Source organism: Saccopteryx leptura, chromosome 7 (genome assembly GCF_036850995.1).
Source record: "Saccopteryx leptura isolate mSacLep1 chromosome 7, mSacLep1_pri_phased_curated, whole genome shotgun sequence".
In the NCBI taxonomy this organism is placed as follows: Eukaryota; Metazoa; Chordata; class Mammalia; order Chiroptera; family Emballonuridae; genus Saccopteryx; species Saccopteryx leptura.
In genome coordinates, this window is record NC_089509.1 from 62228043 (window position 1) to 62244702 (window position 16660).

General features: G+C 40.0%; 1 non-coding gene across 1 annotated transcript; it reads right to left on the reverse strand.

Moving 5' to 3' along the window:
- Positions 1 to 592: 592 nt before the first annotated feature.
- LOC136379210 (U6 spliceosomal RNA) lies at positions 593 to 699 on the reverse strand. Its single transcript, XR_010746705.1, has one exon. It is a non-coding gene; the product is annotated as a U6 spliceosomal RNA (small nuclear RNA).
- Between the last annotated feature and the right edge of the window lie 15961 nt (positions 700 to 16660).

A 16660-nucleotide genomic window follows, 5' to 3' on the forward strand; every position in this document is an offset into this window, starting at 1 on the left:
ATTAAATAATTTAAATATATGTCAAATCATTTTCAGAAACATTTTTACAACAGAACTACAAGAGCAACTCTCAAGAGCCTGGGTTTAGGAGCATATCACAAGTTATTGCTCCTGATATGGGTTTTGAGAATGAAGAAGAGTGAGTGAATGTTGAGAACAAAGCCCTCAGAGACTCATGGATAAATGTACCCTGGAAGTGGAACACCAGCCTGTCACAACTTGAGGAATGATTTTGATTATTGTCAGCAGAATTATTCTGAATCGCAGATTTACATCTTTTGGTTGGATTCTCCTAAGCAGCATTTCTGTACTTACATTTTCAAATCAGAGAAAACTGAAATTTCAACTCTAAATGACAAAGGTTTTTTTTTTTTCCAAAGGAGCGTTCTTCCTCCCAAATGGGTCAATTTCAACCCTTTCTTGTCATTTCCCACAACAATGATATCTTTATTCAGTGGTACTTTAAGTTAACTTACTGTTCTATTTTTAACATTTAAACTTTTTAAATTTTATTTATTATTATTTTATTATTATTATTATTATTATTTTTTAGTTGAATTTGTTGAGGCAACATTGGTTAACAAAATCATGCAAAAATGTGGAATTCTTCATGAATTTGCACATCGTCCTTACACAGGGACCATTCTAATCTTCTCTGAATTATCTTAATTTTAGTATATGTGCCGCCCAAGCAAGCACTAAGTTAACTTATTTTCCTTAACTCATTTTTAGGTAGTGATTTATGTACCATGTAAAGTAGAGTTCACTAGTTTGTATGGAAATAAAAAACAAAACAAAAGACCTTTCCCCATAAGCCACTGGATCTCTCATCATCACATTTTGGCCTCACTTGTTCCCTCTGGAGGACCTGTAGGTCTAAATCCCTTGAAGCCAGGGACTCTTCCTATTTCACTTGGTATCCCACCACCGTGGATCTTGCAAAGTTACTTTTCAATAAATATTTGTTGAAATAATCTGAAGATGGTTCATCAGAGAATGGCAGACAATCACATAAAAATGAACAACGCAGTATTTGATTAGTCTGGGTCATTTTCTAGTAGTTCTAAGAAAAAAGAAAAACTCACAGCAAGACAACACTGGGAAGTCTTGGGTTTTTGTAAAAACAAGAGATGGAGGAAAAATATTTGACAACTGCTCTTCAACTGTGTGAAAAACTCACAGCTGTAAACTGCAATGAAGCAAAACAAAACAACAACAAGAAAACAAAACCTAATCATTGAAGCTAAGCTTTTTAGCATACTAGATTTCAGGACACAAGATAATTCCTTTTGCTACTTCTGTTCGCCAGTTCTGCCCATTTGCCAAAATAAAGATGTCCTTTCTCCAACCAAACCTCAGTTACTAGAGTGAACTAATGACTTCAGAATGGAGAACAGATATTTCCTGTAGGAGGACTCCCGGGGCAAACAAAGAACACAGAACCAGCACTGGTTCCCGAATCTGTGAGGCCAGTGCAAAATGAAAATGTGGAGCCCCTTGTTCAAAAGTCAGAAAAAAACACATTAAAGATACTAAAATAGAAGCTTTTCCTTTTATTCCAGTTTCTGCCTTGCCTTGTCATGGTGTGTTTTGTTTTTTGTTATTTAATGGTTCTCTAAGTAAAGAAAAATTAAGACTCTTAAATTATTGGCATGATTTTTATCATTTATCTTTTTATTGTGGAATGCCAGTTTTAAATACAAGTATGAGAACATTTAAGATGTCTGCAGAATCACCAAAATCACACAATTTGTATTTTGTAGCTCAAACCATGCATAGGTATGTTGTTCTTACCAGAACACTGGAAATGCTGCAAAAACTAACTTGACTATCTTTTTATTTTTTCTGAAGTGAGAAGCAAGGAGGCAGAGAGACAGACTTGCACATGAGTCTGACCGGGATCCACCTGGCATTCCCATGAGTGGGTGATGCTCTGCCCATCTGGGGCTTTACTCTGTTACAACCAGAGCCATTCTAGCACCTGAGGCAGAGGCCATAGAGCCATCCTCAGCACCCAGGCCAACTTTGCTCCAATGGAGCCTTGGCTGCAGGAGAGGAAGAGAGAGATAGAGAGAAAGGAGAGAGGGAAGGGTGGAGAAGCAGATGGGTGCTTCTCCTCTGTGCCCTGGTCAGGAATCAAACCCAGGACATCCACACACCAGGCCAATGTTCTATCACTGAGCCAACTGACCAGGGCACTTGACCATTTTTTATTTCACTTCCTGATACATGCACATTCACCAATGCTTTACAGAAGCCAATGGCTTTCATTAAATGCTGGCCTTGTACTTGCTTTGAGTCCTTCTGAATTCCCATGTTGGGTCCTCTGGAATTCTGTGCTCATGCAGCGTCAGGAATGATATATGCAAATGGCATGGCAGGAACAACAGACACATGTGTGTCTGCACATGCAGTGCTCCATTTGGACTTCACTTACAAAACACAAGTTTAAGGATAAACGTATTATGAACTTTGAAACAGTGACATTAAACCAAGTGTAGGGCCCTTCTGAATGTAGGGCTCTCCATGACTAAGCAGGTCAGACACCTTTGAAGCCAGCCATGCATGTAACCAAAGTAAAGAGTTATCTTTTTCCACCAGTTTGAAAAATCAGTAATCACTGGAAGAACGCAAACAAAGAAACTGGAAGAGCACGTGCCCATTGGGGGAATATTGAAAAGTAACATGGTAATGGGTACTGCATGCCTGATGAATCTTGAGAACAAGTTAGTAGGAGATAAAGGCATTGTGGTCAATGTTCACTTGAGATTCATCTTACTTGAGGTCATCCCATAGTTGTAAGGAAAATTTGTAGATTAAAATATTTTAAAGAATAAAACATTTTTGTTTATTGATGCAAATCTTACAACTTTAAAGGTTGAAAGTTATAAAGAGGTAGTATAAAAAAGCTACTCTCACAATTTTAATATATTTTCAAAAATATTTGTTATATATATCTATAATACAATCATTTTTACTCCTAATTGAGGCAGATGACATAAGAATAAGCAAAGGCAGCAATCTTGTTCTTTTCTTTCTATGCTCTCCAGTTATGTATTACTTTATTGATGAGAGACAGCACCATAATAGCCTCAAAGGAAAATCCATCTAAACATTTTAAATTTGAAAGGTTTTAAAGAAACAATAATAGATAAACCATTAATTTGTTTTCATTTTAATGTATCTTCTTTTATATTAGAATGAAAACTTCAGCTATATTTTCAAATGACCAATAAAAATATAAGTAACTATACTAGAATGGCATGGAAAATCACATATAACAAGAGGGCTATGATTAAATTATATAAATATATAACTTTGTGAATATAAAAATGTTGCAAAATAAAGACACATTATATCTATATACACTAATAATTGTTCATAGTAAAATTAACCAAAAGCCAGATCCTTCTTGTACTTAAATATTTCCTAAAAATAACTTCTCTAAACACACACACACAATTATGTATTGAACATTTCTGGAAGGATATTCATAAGCATGTAAATTATGTGGTTCCATACCTCTGGGAGTGAGACTGGGTGATGGGAGAAACATTTTGCCTTTTCCCCATTATCTGTATTATTTATATTTTTTCCAGGAACATTATTTTAATTTAATAATTTAAAATTTGGCTAATTAAAAAAGGTAGTCATTAGTGAGTATACCCTAAATACAAAGTATAGTCTACAGGCACACACTGTGCATATGCTTTTGTACCATGCTTTCAATTTCATTCTTGGGTTGGTTAGAACCACTCTCTAGCACAGGATTTTTGCATTAATAATGTCATGGGGTCTCCAGAGGAAAAAGGGTCTGTAAAGGCAGAAGGGCTGTTTGCAATAGCAGAGCTTGCCAATTGTGAGGAAGAGCTATGTATACACGATATATAGAATAATGATATTCTTTCATACTTTAAGACATTTTTTTAAATGGAAAAATTTGAAAACACACAGATGTAGAGAGAATAGTATAATGAACCTCCATGTATTCATCAGCCAACATCAGCAAAGATCAAGTCATGCACAATTTTGTTTTGTTTATTCCTCTACCCTTTCCCCAACCCAAATGAATTATTCTGGAGCAAATCCAAATATCATATTTTTTCATCCATAAATATTTCAGTATGTATTTTTATAAGGACTTTTTAAAAAGAGTAACCACAATATTATCTCATCTAAAAAATCTTTAGGAATTTCTTAATGTTATTAAATATTCAATTATTGCTAAAAATTTCCTGATTGTCTCATAAATGTGTTTCTTTTTTTTTTTTTTACAGTTGACTTGTGTATAGACTGCCTTTTTTCCCCTTCCCTATTCTTTGTTTGTTGAAGAAACCAGGTAATTTGCACCATAACAGTTTTCTATAGTCTAGATTTTGCTGATTGCACTCCCTTATTAATTGTTTAACATGCTTTTCTGTTGCCTGTATTTCTTTCTTTCTTTCTTTTTAGAAAGAGACAGAAAGGAAGGGAGAGAGATGAGAAGCATTAATTCTTTGTTACAGCACCTTAGTTATTCATTAATTGTTTCTCATATGTGCCTTTACCAGGGGGCTCCAGCTGAGCCAATGACCCCTTGCTCAAGCCAACAACTTTGAGCTTCAAGCTAGCGACCTTTGGTCTCAACCCAGCGACCATGGGGTCATGTCTATGATCCCACACTCAGGCCAGTGACCCTGCACTCAAGCTGGTGAGCCCGTGCTCAAGCCTACAACCTTGGGGTTTCTAATCTGGGTCCTCAACATCCCAAGTCGATGCTCTATCCACTGTGCCACCATCTGGTCAGGCTCCCCTGTATTTCTTGTAAATTAGTAATTAGTCTGGATGCTTAGAACAGGTTTTATTGTTTGAGAAAACAGCTTCATAAATGATGTTGTATACACCCTACTGCATCACATCAGAAGGCACAAAATGCCTCGTTGTTTCTCTTTTTGTAACATTAGTATTGATCAGTAGTTTAGGGATCATCAGCACAGCATATTGCAGTCTCCTCCCTCGTCTCCCACTTTGTCCTATAAGTGGTATTTTCCAAGGAGAGACTGAGCTATGAGGTTGGCTGGACAATTTTTTGACCTTGGTTGGGCTTGGCTGGGCAATTTTTCTGGGCTCAGCTAGGACTTACTTATTAGTTGCCAACTGTTGTCTGATCTAGGATGGATTCCAGTGAGATGTTCCTCTTCCCCTGTGTCTCATCCTATTGCAGGCTAGCCCACGCATGTTCTCACAGCAATTACAAAGATCTAACAGGCTTCTATATTTGAAATCATTTAACTCATTAAAAAGATTGTTCCTTCTTAGCAAAGCAAATTCTTCATTAGACTTCCGATTAGTTTTCAGTATGAGCATTCAATACAGACACAATATATGATAGAGCTGATCTTTCCGGAGCCTTGGCAGTCATTTTGTCTCTTTGTAATAAGATAAGGTTTATTATTAACATCTAGTTCTTATACTTAATACAGTTTTATAAACTTTCTGAATTAATTAAAAGTCTTTATCATTTTGTTCTTGTGCTTGTTAGTTCAATCCATACTAGAATTCTTTATTTCCTTTAAATTGTCTCATTAACTCTTTTACTTTTTGTACAATTCTTCTTCTCTTTTATTTTGACAACCCAAGCAGATTTACAGACAGTCCTGTTTTAGCTATGCTGACCTATCTATTCAGTTAATTCTTGGGAGATTGAGAATAAATCTGTTGCTGTTAGTGTTTATCAGCTTTTATTATGTTTACCTAACAAATATGGCTTTTAAGAGACCAAGGTAGGCACTGACAAATAATAAAAATAGACAGATGGCAAACTCAGGCACGGGTAGATAGCCCATTCTGGAATGATGCTTCTATGAGATGAATATTTTCCCCTCAATGTTAGCAGCAGCTCTGCCAAATCATTCCATTTCTTCAATAATTTACACCATGATGAGTATCCTGAAATATACAAACTACCTCTACGTAGTTTTTTCTTGAGTTGATCAAATATGATACCATATATTTTATTTATTGTCTCATACTCTTTCTTTTTTCTTTTTTGATAGAGACAGTGAGAGAGTCAGAGAGAGGGACAGATAGATGGGAAGGGAGAGAAATGAGAAGCATCAATTCTTTGTTGTAGCTCCTAAGTTGTTCACTGATTGCTTTCTCATATGTGTCTTGACTGGGGGGGGGGCTATAGCAGAAAGAGTGACCCCTTGCTCAAGCCAGCAACCTTGACCTTCAAGCCAGTGACCTTTGGGCTCTAGCTACAGACCATGGGGTCATGTCTATGATCTCAGGCTCAAGCCAGCAATCCCGCGCTGAAGCTGGTGAGCCTGTGCTCAAGCTGGCAACCTTGGGGTTTCGAACATAGGTCCTCTGCGCCCAGTCTGATGCTCTAACTATTGCGCCACCACCTGGTCAGGCCATTGTCTTATACTCTTAAAACTATGTAAAGATTAACAATTCACTTAACAGTGAAAATAAAAACTTGTGAAAACATATTTTAGGAAATATTTAATTCATAGGTAAAAAAAGCTAAAGCTCAGGAAGATGGCTTTCCTTCATCTAGTGGTAGAGCAGAAGACTAGGCAAGAGCATGGAAGCCTCACCCGAGTCCCAAAGGCAACCCCTTACTCACTCTATCTCAAAGGCAACCCCTTACTCACTCTATCTCAAAGGCAAGATAATGCATAGCCTGGACTTGAAGAATTTTACATAATAAAGTATGGCACTGGAAATTAAGACTGAAAGACTTGGATGGATTTTGTTAAACAACATAGCGATCTGTGAATTTCAAAGTAGAAAATAAACAGAAAAACCCCAAATTTTTATTTGAGCTTAGCCAGACTAATGTGGTTCACTAAGGCAAAAGCTCAATAATCATTAAATACTAAAAAATTGCTTGAGTGTCTTACATTATAAACAATCTTATAATCTTGGAACTATAAAAAGCATTCCAGAATACAATTATTACAAATCAGTTAAAAATATTATTAGTTTAACACTGATTATCTTTAGAATGCTATCAGCTTAAAAATATTTCTTGAGCCCTGGCTGGGTAGTTCAGTTGGTTAGAGTGAAATTCTGATAAACCAAGTTTGAGGGTTTGATCCTGGCCATGTACAAGAATCAACCAATGAATGCATAAATAGACAGAACAACAAATCAATGTTTCTTTCTCTTTCTTTCTAAAATCAATAAATAAAAAAATTAAAAAATATTTTTTGAATGTCTTCAGTACTTCTAAAAAATGCAGATGAAAATAAAATGTACTTTAGTAACTTTTTAAAGAAACAGAAACCTCTTTTGAGTCATTGACTGCTGATCTTTGGAAAGCTATAAACTTGTTCATTAGAAAATGCATATTTGAACATACATTCAAAATTTTACATTTAGTTTTTGGGACTTCATGGGCTTTGCAGAAGCCCTTCCATGGATCTAGGGTGAGTTATGTATTTTAATTGTTCCTACTGTATTGGGAAGTAACTAAGTAAGTGTCAAATATGTCCCTTGCTTTCCATCTGATATTTTAAAAAATTTGTATTGACTTATTGATTTTTAGACAGAAAGTGATAGAATTGTTGTTCCACTTATTTATGCACTCACTGGTTGATTCTTATCTGTACCCTGAGTGGGGAATGAACCTGCAACCTTGGTGTATTGGGATGATGCTCTAACCAACTGAATTATCCAGCCAAGCAATGCCATCTGCTCTTGATGAAGTCACTCAGCATCATCCATCATTAGGACTCAGTTTCCCTATTTGTAAAAAAATTTAAAAAGCATGGCCTAAATAACTTTTTTTTTTTTTAAATGAGAGGAGGGGAGATAGAAAGACTCCCGTAAGTACCCCAACCAGTATCCACCCAGCAACCCTTGTCTGGAGCTGATGCTCATATCAACTAATCTATCCTCAGCACCCAGGGCCAATTGAGCCGTTGACTGCGAGTGGGGAAGAGAGAGAGAGAAAAGGGGTAGAGGGAAGGGGAGAGAAAAAGATGGTTGCTTCTCCTTTGTGCCCTGTCCAGGAATCGAACCCAGGATTTCCGCATACTGGGCTGACACTTTATCCCCTAATCCAACTGGCTAGGGCCTAGATAACCTTATGGATATAACTTCCTCTGGACTTTAGATATTAGTAATCTGGCTGGGAAGATAAAATCAATGATTAAAAAAATTTCTACGCAATATTTTCCCCAATATTTATTAGGAAACATTTCAAACAAACAACAAAATGAAAAGAATTTTATAGTGACCACCCATATCTCCATCACTCAAATTCTCCCATAAAATGTTATCATTTATTTATCCATTTAGCCATTCATCTATACATCCATCAATTTATCTTTTAAAAAGGCATTTTTAAAAATTTTTTTTTGTATTTTTCTGAAGCTGGAAACGGGGAGAGACAGACTCCCGCATGCGCCCGACCGGGATCCACCCGGCATGCCCACCAGGGGCGACGCTCTGCCCCTCCGGGGCGTTGCTCTGCCTGACCAGAGCCACTCTAGCGCCTGGGGCAGAGGCCAAGGGGATGCGCCCGGGCCATCTTTGCTCTAATGGAGCCTTGGTTGCGGGAGGGGAAGAGAGAGACAGAGAGGAAGGAGGGGGAGAGGTGGAGAAGCAAATGGGCGCTTCTCCTATGTGCCCTGGCCGGGAATCAAACCCGGGTCCCCTGCATGCCAGGCCGACGCTCTACCGCTGAGCCAACCGGCCAGGGCCTAAAAAGGCATTTTTTGAGAGAGAAACAAAGAAGAGGGAAGAGAGAGATGAGAAACATCAACTTGTAGTTGTTTAATTTTAATTTTCTTTTTAAAATTATTGATGGCTTTCCCATGTCGCATGGCCCTGAGTCTCAAGCTGAGCCAGTGACCCCTTGCTCAAGCCAGTGACCTTGGTCTCAAATCAGTGATCTTGGGCTTCTAGCCAGTGACCGTTGGGCTCTAGCCAGTGACTTGGGGATTACGTTGATAATTTCACGTTCAAGCCCAGGAGCTTGTGCACTAGCCAGTGACCTGGGGCTTACGTTGATAATTTTACGTTCAAGCCCAGGAGCTTGTGCACTAGCCAGTGACCTGGGGGTTACGTTGATAATTTCACACTCAAGCCCAGGAGCTTGTGCACTAGCCAGTGACCTGGGGATTATGTTGATAATTTCACGTTCAAGCCCAGGAGCTTGTGCACTAGCCAGTGACCTGGGGGTTACGTTGATAATTTCACACTCAAGCCCAGGAGCTTGTGCACTAGCCAGTGACTTGGGGGTTACGTTGATAATTTCACGTTCAAGCCCAGGAGCTTGTGCACTAGCCAGTGACCTGGGGGTTACGTTGATAATTTCACGTTCAAGCCCAGGAGCTTGTGCACTAACCAGTGACCTGGGGGTTTCCAACCAGGGCCCTCAGTGTACCAGGCCAGCACTCAATTCACTGTGCCACCACCAGTCAAGCTAAGAATGCATTTTAAAATAAATTACAGACATCCCTACTTTCTCTGTAAATTCTTTGACATACATATCATTAAATTTAATATTTTTATAGTTTTCTTCGTTGGATCTAAAATTTGCATACAGAGGAATGCACAAATATTAAATTTACATTTGTTGAGCTTTAACTAAATACATAGTTAACTATTTATAATCGACCCTTTGCTATACCCTGACTCTCTTTACCCTTCTCTATTTTTATTTTTTAAAAAATTAAAAAAAAATTCCATTGACTTTGAGCGATAGAGAAAGGAGAGAGACAGGGAAAGAAAGAGAGAGAGAGAGATCAATTCATTGCTCCACTTAGTTGTATACTCATTGGTTGCTTCTCTTATGTACCTTGACTGGAGCAGGAACCCATGACCCTCTGTGGGCAGGGAGGACACTTCATCCACTGAGCAACTCAGCCAGGGCTCCCTTCTCTCTTTATTGTATTCACCTGGAGAAACCATTACCCTGCCTAAATTCAACAATCCAACTGATAAAAATATATCTATGCTTTGAATAAGATGAGACAAAAACACCATGCATGTTTTAAATTTATGATTACTATTACCAAGTGAGTGCTTAATGCAGTCCAGCCTCTTCTGCTCTTTAACAAGTGTTTCTCAAGCTATCTGTGGTAAGGGCCAGTTTCTTATAATTTTAAATTCATCTTGAAATAATCCTTCTTTTAAAAAACTCTACAAAAATGAGTTGCAAAAAAAATGAATAAGACAAAACACAAAATTCAAGTCTCAAATTTTTATTAAATTTAACAGTCATAAAATTACTCTGTCTAGGTCTTGGCTGGTTATCTCAGTGGATAGAGTGTTGGCCCAGCATGTGGACATCCTGGATTTGATTCCTGGTCAGGGTACACATGAGAAGTGACCGTCTGCTTCTCTTCCCTTCCCTTTTCCCTTTCTCTCCCTTTTCCCCTGCTTCTCTTCCCTCCCTTTTTGTCCTTCTCTCCCTCTTCCCCTCTTGCAGCCAGTGCCTTGATGAGCTTGAGTGTTGGCTTCAGGTGCTGAGGATAGCTCAGTTGATATGAGCATCAGCCCCAGACTGGGGTTTCGGGGTGGATCCTGGTCAGGGCACATGTGGGAGTCTGTCTCTATCTCCCCTCCTCTCACTTAAAAACACAATTAGTCTGTTCAATTGCTATAAGAGTTTCTAAATGCTTACTCTTAATTTTTATACTTACCTTTTCATGGACAGATAACAAAGCATTTGCAACAATAGCCCTGGTCTGCAGCCTAGCTTTGGAGTAGCACTGCTCTAAATGACTAGACTAATTGTATTTTCTCCTGGCTCCTTTCATCTGTACACTGGTTTCATGCCTTCTCAACTTGAGGATGTTGCTCTGGCAATTCTCCCCCTCTTAAGTGAGAGGTAGGGGGGCAGAAAGACAGACCCCTGCATGCATCCTGACTGGGATTCACCCAGCAAGTCCTCTAGGGGGCAATGCTCTGCCCATTTGTGGCTGCTGCTCTGTTGCTCAGCAACTGAGCTATTTTAGTAACTGTGGTGAGGTCTTGGAGCCATTCTCAGTGCCTGGGGCCAACTGGCTCAAATGAGCCATGGCTGTAGGAGAAGGGAGAGAGAGAGAGAAAGAAAGTGAGAAAGAAAGAGAGAGAAAAGGGGGAGGAGTGGAGAAGCAGATGGGCACTTCTCCTGTGTGCCCTGACCGGGAATTGAACCTGGTACACATTCCAAGCCAATGTTCTACCATGGAGCCAACCCGCCAGGGCCTACTCCCCCTCTCTTTTGCATCATTATTTCTCTTCTCCCTCTCTACTGCATCATTCCCATCAAGACACAGTCAATATGTTATTTTTTCCATCTTAGAAAATCTCTTTTGGCCCTCACTCCCTCTCCAGCTACATACCCACTTCTCTGTCCCTTTCCTACAAATTCCTTGAATGATTGTTTCTATCAGCCATCTCCAATTTCTCTCCCTAATCCTCTCTTGGACCCACTTTAGGCAGATTTTCACCCTTATCACTGCTTTGAAACTGATCTTTTCTTAAGGTCACCAGTGGCATTCACATTTCCAAGCCAATAATCATTTCTCAATCCTCACCTTCTGTCATTGGCAGCATTTGACGATTGATCCTTTTCCTTGAAACATGTTCTTCTGTCTTCCAGGGTACTCTTTTAGTTTGCTTTACTTCTGACTTTACTGGCCTTTCCTTTGGTGGCTCATTGGCCTGGAGATGTTGGAGAACCCAGTCCTTGAACCACTCCTCTTTTCTATCTGCACTTATTCCCTACATGATCTCAGTTAACTTCATGACTTTAAATAGTATCTATAGGCTGATGAATCTCAAGTTCCCTGGACCTCTTTCCAAATGCCAGATTGCCAACTTATTTCCCACTAGATGTCTTAGGAACATCAGAGCATCTCAAACTTCACGTGTTCAAACATGGCTCCAGAGAGCCTTCTGTCCCCAAACACTTTCTTAGTCCTATCTGTTTCAGTTAATAGCAACTCCATCCTTCCAAAACCTTAAAATCTTGGCATTATTGACATATTTTTTCCCCCTCACACCCCACATCTAACCCCTCAGCAAATCGTGTTAGCTATCTCAGTTAATAGGAGACCCAAATGATAAAGAGATTTCAGAAAGATCAAAGAGTAAGGCTTTTTTTTTTTTAATTTATTTTTTATTTTTATTTATTCATTTTAGAGAGGAGAGGGAGAGACAGAGAGAGAGAGAGAGAGAGAGAGAGAGAGAAGGGGGGAGGAGCTGGAAGCATCAACTCCCATATGTGCCTTGACCAGGCAAGTCCAGGGTTTTGAACCGGCGACCTCAGCATTTCCAGGTCGACGCTTTATCCACTGCACCACCACAGGTCAGGCCCAAAGAGTAAGGCTTTTAAAAACAAAAGTACTAGGAGAATACCAATATAGTCTCTGGGTGATTAAATATGAGGAATGGAAAATGTGCAGCCTCCACTCCAGAGGGTTGCAGGATACACAGAAAGTTCTTAAGTTCTGCACAGGCAAGAGTTGAGTCAGGTTTTGTGAAGAGGCTGAGGATGAGAAGAATTTGCTAATAATGGCATTACTGTTCCAGAGGGCAAAAAGGAGAGGGTTGGGGAAACAACAGTGGAAGGATAAATCATCATCGTCATCATTATCCATCATTATCACCATGTGGTCTAATATCCTATTAGAAAGATAATAAGATTCATATACATATAGGTGCATTGTATTGAACCCTAACATCTTGAATGCAATGTTAACCTAATGATTTAATGTCAAGACAAGGTAACTAATAACGAAGTCCCAAATTGTAGCTAGCTGATTTATAAGAATTGAAGAAAAAAGACAAATATTGTTTGATTCCACTTATATAAGATACCTAGAGTAGTTAAATTCACAGAGACAGAAAGTAGAATGGTCGTTGCCAAGGCCCTGGAAGGAAGGGGGAGGGAAGCTAACATGTAATGAGTGAAGAGTTTCTGTTTGGGAAGATGAAAAAGTTCAGGAGAAGGATGGTGGTGGTGGTTGTACAGCAATGTGGATGCACTTCATGCCACTGAACTGTACACAAAAAAATGGGTAAAATGATCAATTTTTATGCATTTTTCCACAATAAAGAAAGAAGAGAACTGGAACAATATCTTTTTTTAAAAAAATTTTCAGTGAAAGGAGGGGAGGCAGAGAGACAGATTCTTGCATATGCCCTGACCAGGGTCCACCCAGCAAGCCCACTGGGGGGATGCTCTGCCCATTTGGGGCGTTGCCGCCATGCTTAGCAACCGAGCTTTTCTTAGCACCCAAGGCATGCTGGGGCCAACTTGCTCCAATTGAGCCATGGCTGCAGAAGAGGAATTGAGAGAGAGAGAGAGAGAGAGAGAGAGAGAGAGAGAGAGAGAGAGAGAAGGAAGAGGAGGAGAGGTGGAGAAGCAGTTAGTTACATCTGTGTGCCTTGACCAGAATCAAACCTGGGACATCCACACACTGGGTGGACATGCTACCACTGAGCAAACTGGCAAGAGCCAGCAGTGTCCCTTTTAACACTTGCTAGTCCAACTAAGTATCAGAGAAAGTTAATTGCACACCTTAATGGGAGACTGACACTGTGGAAAGTGTTGTATCAACTTCCTTTTATTTAATCCTCACTGCAGTCTGATCAGGAAAGTATTGCTGTCTCTATCGTAGAAGAAGGAGAGGAAATAGGGGAGAAGTAAACTCTGTTTTGAAAATGTTCCAGAGTACATATTTTAAGCATGTGGCACAGTACTGGACCACCAGCAACAGATAGTTAAGGCAGCTCAAAAGCCAGACTGTGTGCAAGTTGAGAAGCTAGTAGTGGTGTAAAGAGGGGCAAGCTCTGTGAGAAGTGGTAGAAGCCTTGAATGCGAGAACACTGTTCAGTGGGAATACCGTGGAAAGATTCACCATCATGCATGGGCTCATCAACCACCTTCCTCTGCCCACACAGGCAATAATTGCCCCAGTATCACCCTTTGGATAATGCGAAGCCAAAATATGAGGTGCTCACAAGTAAAAAGAAATATGAGAGTGGCCCTGGCCGGTTGGCTCAGTGGTAGAGCATCGGCCTGGCGTGCAGAAGTCCCGGGTTCGATTCCCGATCAGGGCACACAGGAGAAGCGCCCATCTGCTTCTCCACCCCTCCCCCTCTCCTTCCTCTCTGTCTCTCTCTTCCCCTCCCGCAGCAGGGCTCCATTGGAGCAAGGATGGCCCGGGCGCTGGGGATGGCTCCTTGGTCTCTGCCCCAGGCGCTAGAGTGGCTCTGGTCGCGACAGAGCGACGCCCCGGAGGGGCAGAGTATCGCCCCCTGGTGGGCAGAGCATCGCCCCCTGGTGGGCAGAGCGTCGCCCCTGGTGGGCGTGCCGGGTGGATCCTGGTCGGGCGCATGCGGGAGTCTGTCTGACTGTCTCTCCCTGTTTCCAGCTTCAGAAAAATACAAAAAAAAAAAAAAAAAAAAAAAGAAATGTGAGTGTTTCATAAATACAAGACATTAAAATGATTTAGATTCCACAAAGCAGTCTGGGAACAAGAACGGTTTTATCAGATGGGTCTTGTAAAGCTTACTGACAGCCAAAGCAACAGTGCTGTAAAGGACTGAGGTACAGACCACTCAGGAAAGCTTTGAATAATGCCAATTTAAACTGTCCTTTCTTGTTTCTCCCCATCAAATCATGTTTTGAAAAGTCTGTGTATGTATCTTATTGTCTAAAAAACTTCAAAAGATGAAAGTGGACCACTGCAGAAACCTCAGAATACTGTCTTAATAATACTTCAAATATTTCCAAAACACATCTGTATAAAACATCTGCAATGTAAATCAAAGATGCCAATTGGGTTGCCAGTAAAGGCAAAAAATATTTCCACATGTTATATACAGTATCTGTGATAGGTTGGCTGAATAGGGTATGCACATTAGTATAGCACTGGTATTTTCTCAAATGTAAATCTAGTCCCTGGAGATATAACAATAGCAAGACTGAATACATTGTCTCAAAAATAAAAGTCATATTTCTTTTGATTACTGCTAGTTTAAAAGATGGGGGAAGGGAAAGAGCAAGAAAGCTAATTCCTCTGGTAAGTGGTATTTTTTTCTAATTGAGGTAGTACCCTTAAATTCTCAATAAGAATATATATGAAATGAATAGCTTTTTAAATTTTGGTATTGATTACTCCCATTACAGAGCTCTTGGAGGATACAATGAAAGCTAAATATTCATTTATTTAATAAATTCTCTTTTTGACTGTGTACTAGCTTATCCCATTTTAAAGCTTCCTATCTTTTAAGACAATTGATTGAATTCTACCTAGGATGGTCAATACAAAATGGAGCATGATAATTTCACAACATCAAAGGAGCCATGGCTACATATAAGAGTATTTTAGAGGATTTAGTAATTCATAGCATCCTTGCCCTTGTGAGATTTGGTAACAAAGACAGACTAGTGGAAGCAGCTTACTTCTGGCAGCTTTCTCCTACTTTACTCCATTTGGAGTTGAATTTCAGAGATAATAGCCATAAAGAACATTTTTAAGTGCAAAGTTATTTTGGTTAATCCAAAGGACAATTTTTATCTAGTCACTAACTAATTTAATTATTCAATAGGCTTTGAACTCAAAATATTATTATTGAAAGCAGTAAGGGAAAACTGTCAAGTGTAATATCTTTTATATCAGTAATATAGGCCCTGGCCGGTTGGCTCAGCGGTAGAGCGTCGGCCTGGCGTGCGGGGGACCCGGGTTCGATTCCCGGCCAGGGCACATAGGAGAGGCGCCCATTTGCTTCTCCACCCCCCCCTCCTTCCTCTCTGTCTCTCTCTTCCCCTCCCGCAGCCAAGGCTCCATTGGAGCAAAGATGGCCCGGGAGCTGGGGATGGCTCCTTGGCCTCTGCCCCAGGCGCTAGAGTGGCTCTGGTCGCGGCAGAGCGATCACCGGAGGGACAGAACATCGCCCCCTGGTGGGCAGAGCGTCGCCCCTGGTAGGCGTGCGGGTGGATCCCGGTCAGGCGCATGCGGGAGTCTGTCTGACTGTCTCTCCCCGTTTCCAGCTTCAGAGAAATATATCAGTAATATAGTCAAGGTATCAGTCTCCAAATACTTTGGCATTATGCAGAAACCTTCAGGGTAGGGTCAGTAAACTGAATTTCTAGATATTATTGCACTTTATCAGATGTGACCTTGTAAAAATAATTTTGGCTCTTTGGAACTATGTTTCTTCATTTCCAACATAAGAAAGTTGAGTTAGAGTAGTTTTCCTGAGTTCTTCACCACCAGAGGATCTCATTTTATGGGTTGTCTGGAAACTTCTAGTTGGGAACCTCCAATTAGTTTATGTTGGGCTGGGATCACATAATTTCCAAAGTTTCCTTCCAATTTTAATAGACTATGATCTTATCACTTATTTGATGCCTATCCTTCAATCATCATCCACAACAATAAGATATGGGGTGCCTATTATTTTACCATATTGCACTAGGCAATGAATCCTTTACCAATTTAAAACGTTCCTCTTCATTCTGGCTAGGAAGATAGTTTAGATAGATAAAATTAAGAAAATGAGGTAATGTGTACTGAGTAAGAATGATGACTGGAGTCAGAGTGTTTAGGAAGGGTTTCACAAATGTGACTTGAGAGATGTTGACAAAAAAGGAGTATGGACCTTTGGAAAAGATTGATAAGGTCTTTCTAGGTGGGGTAAATGGAGTTATCAGAACCATGGG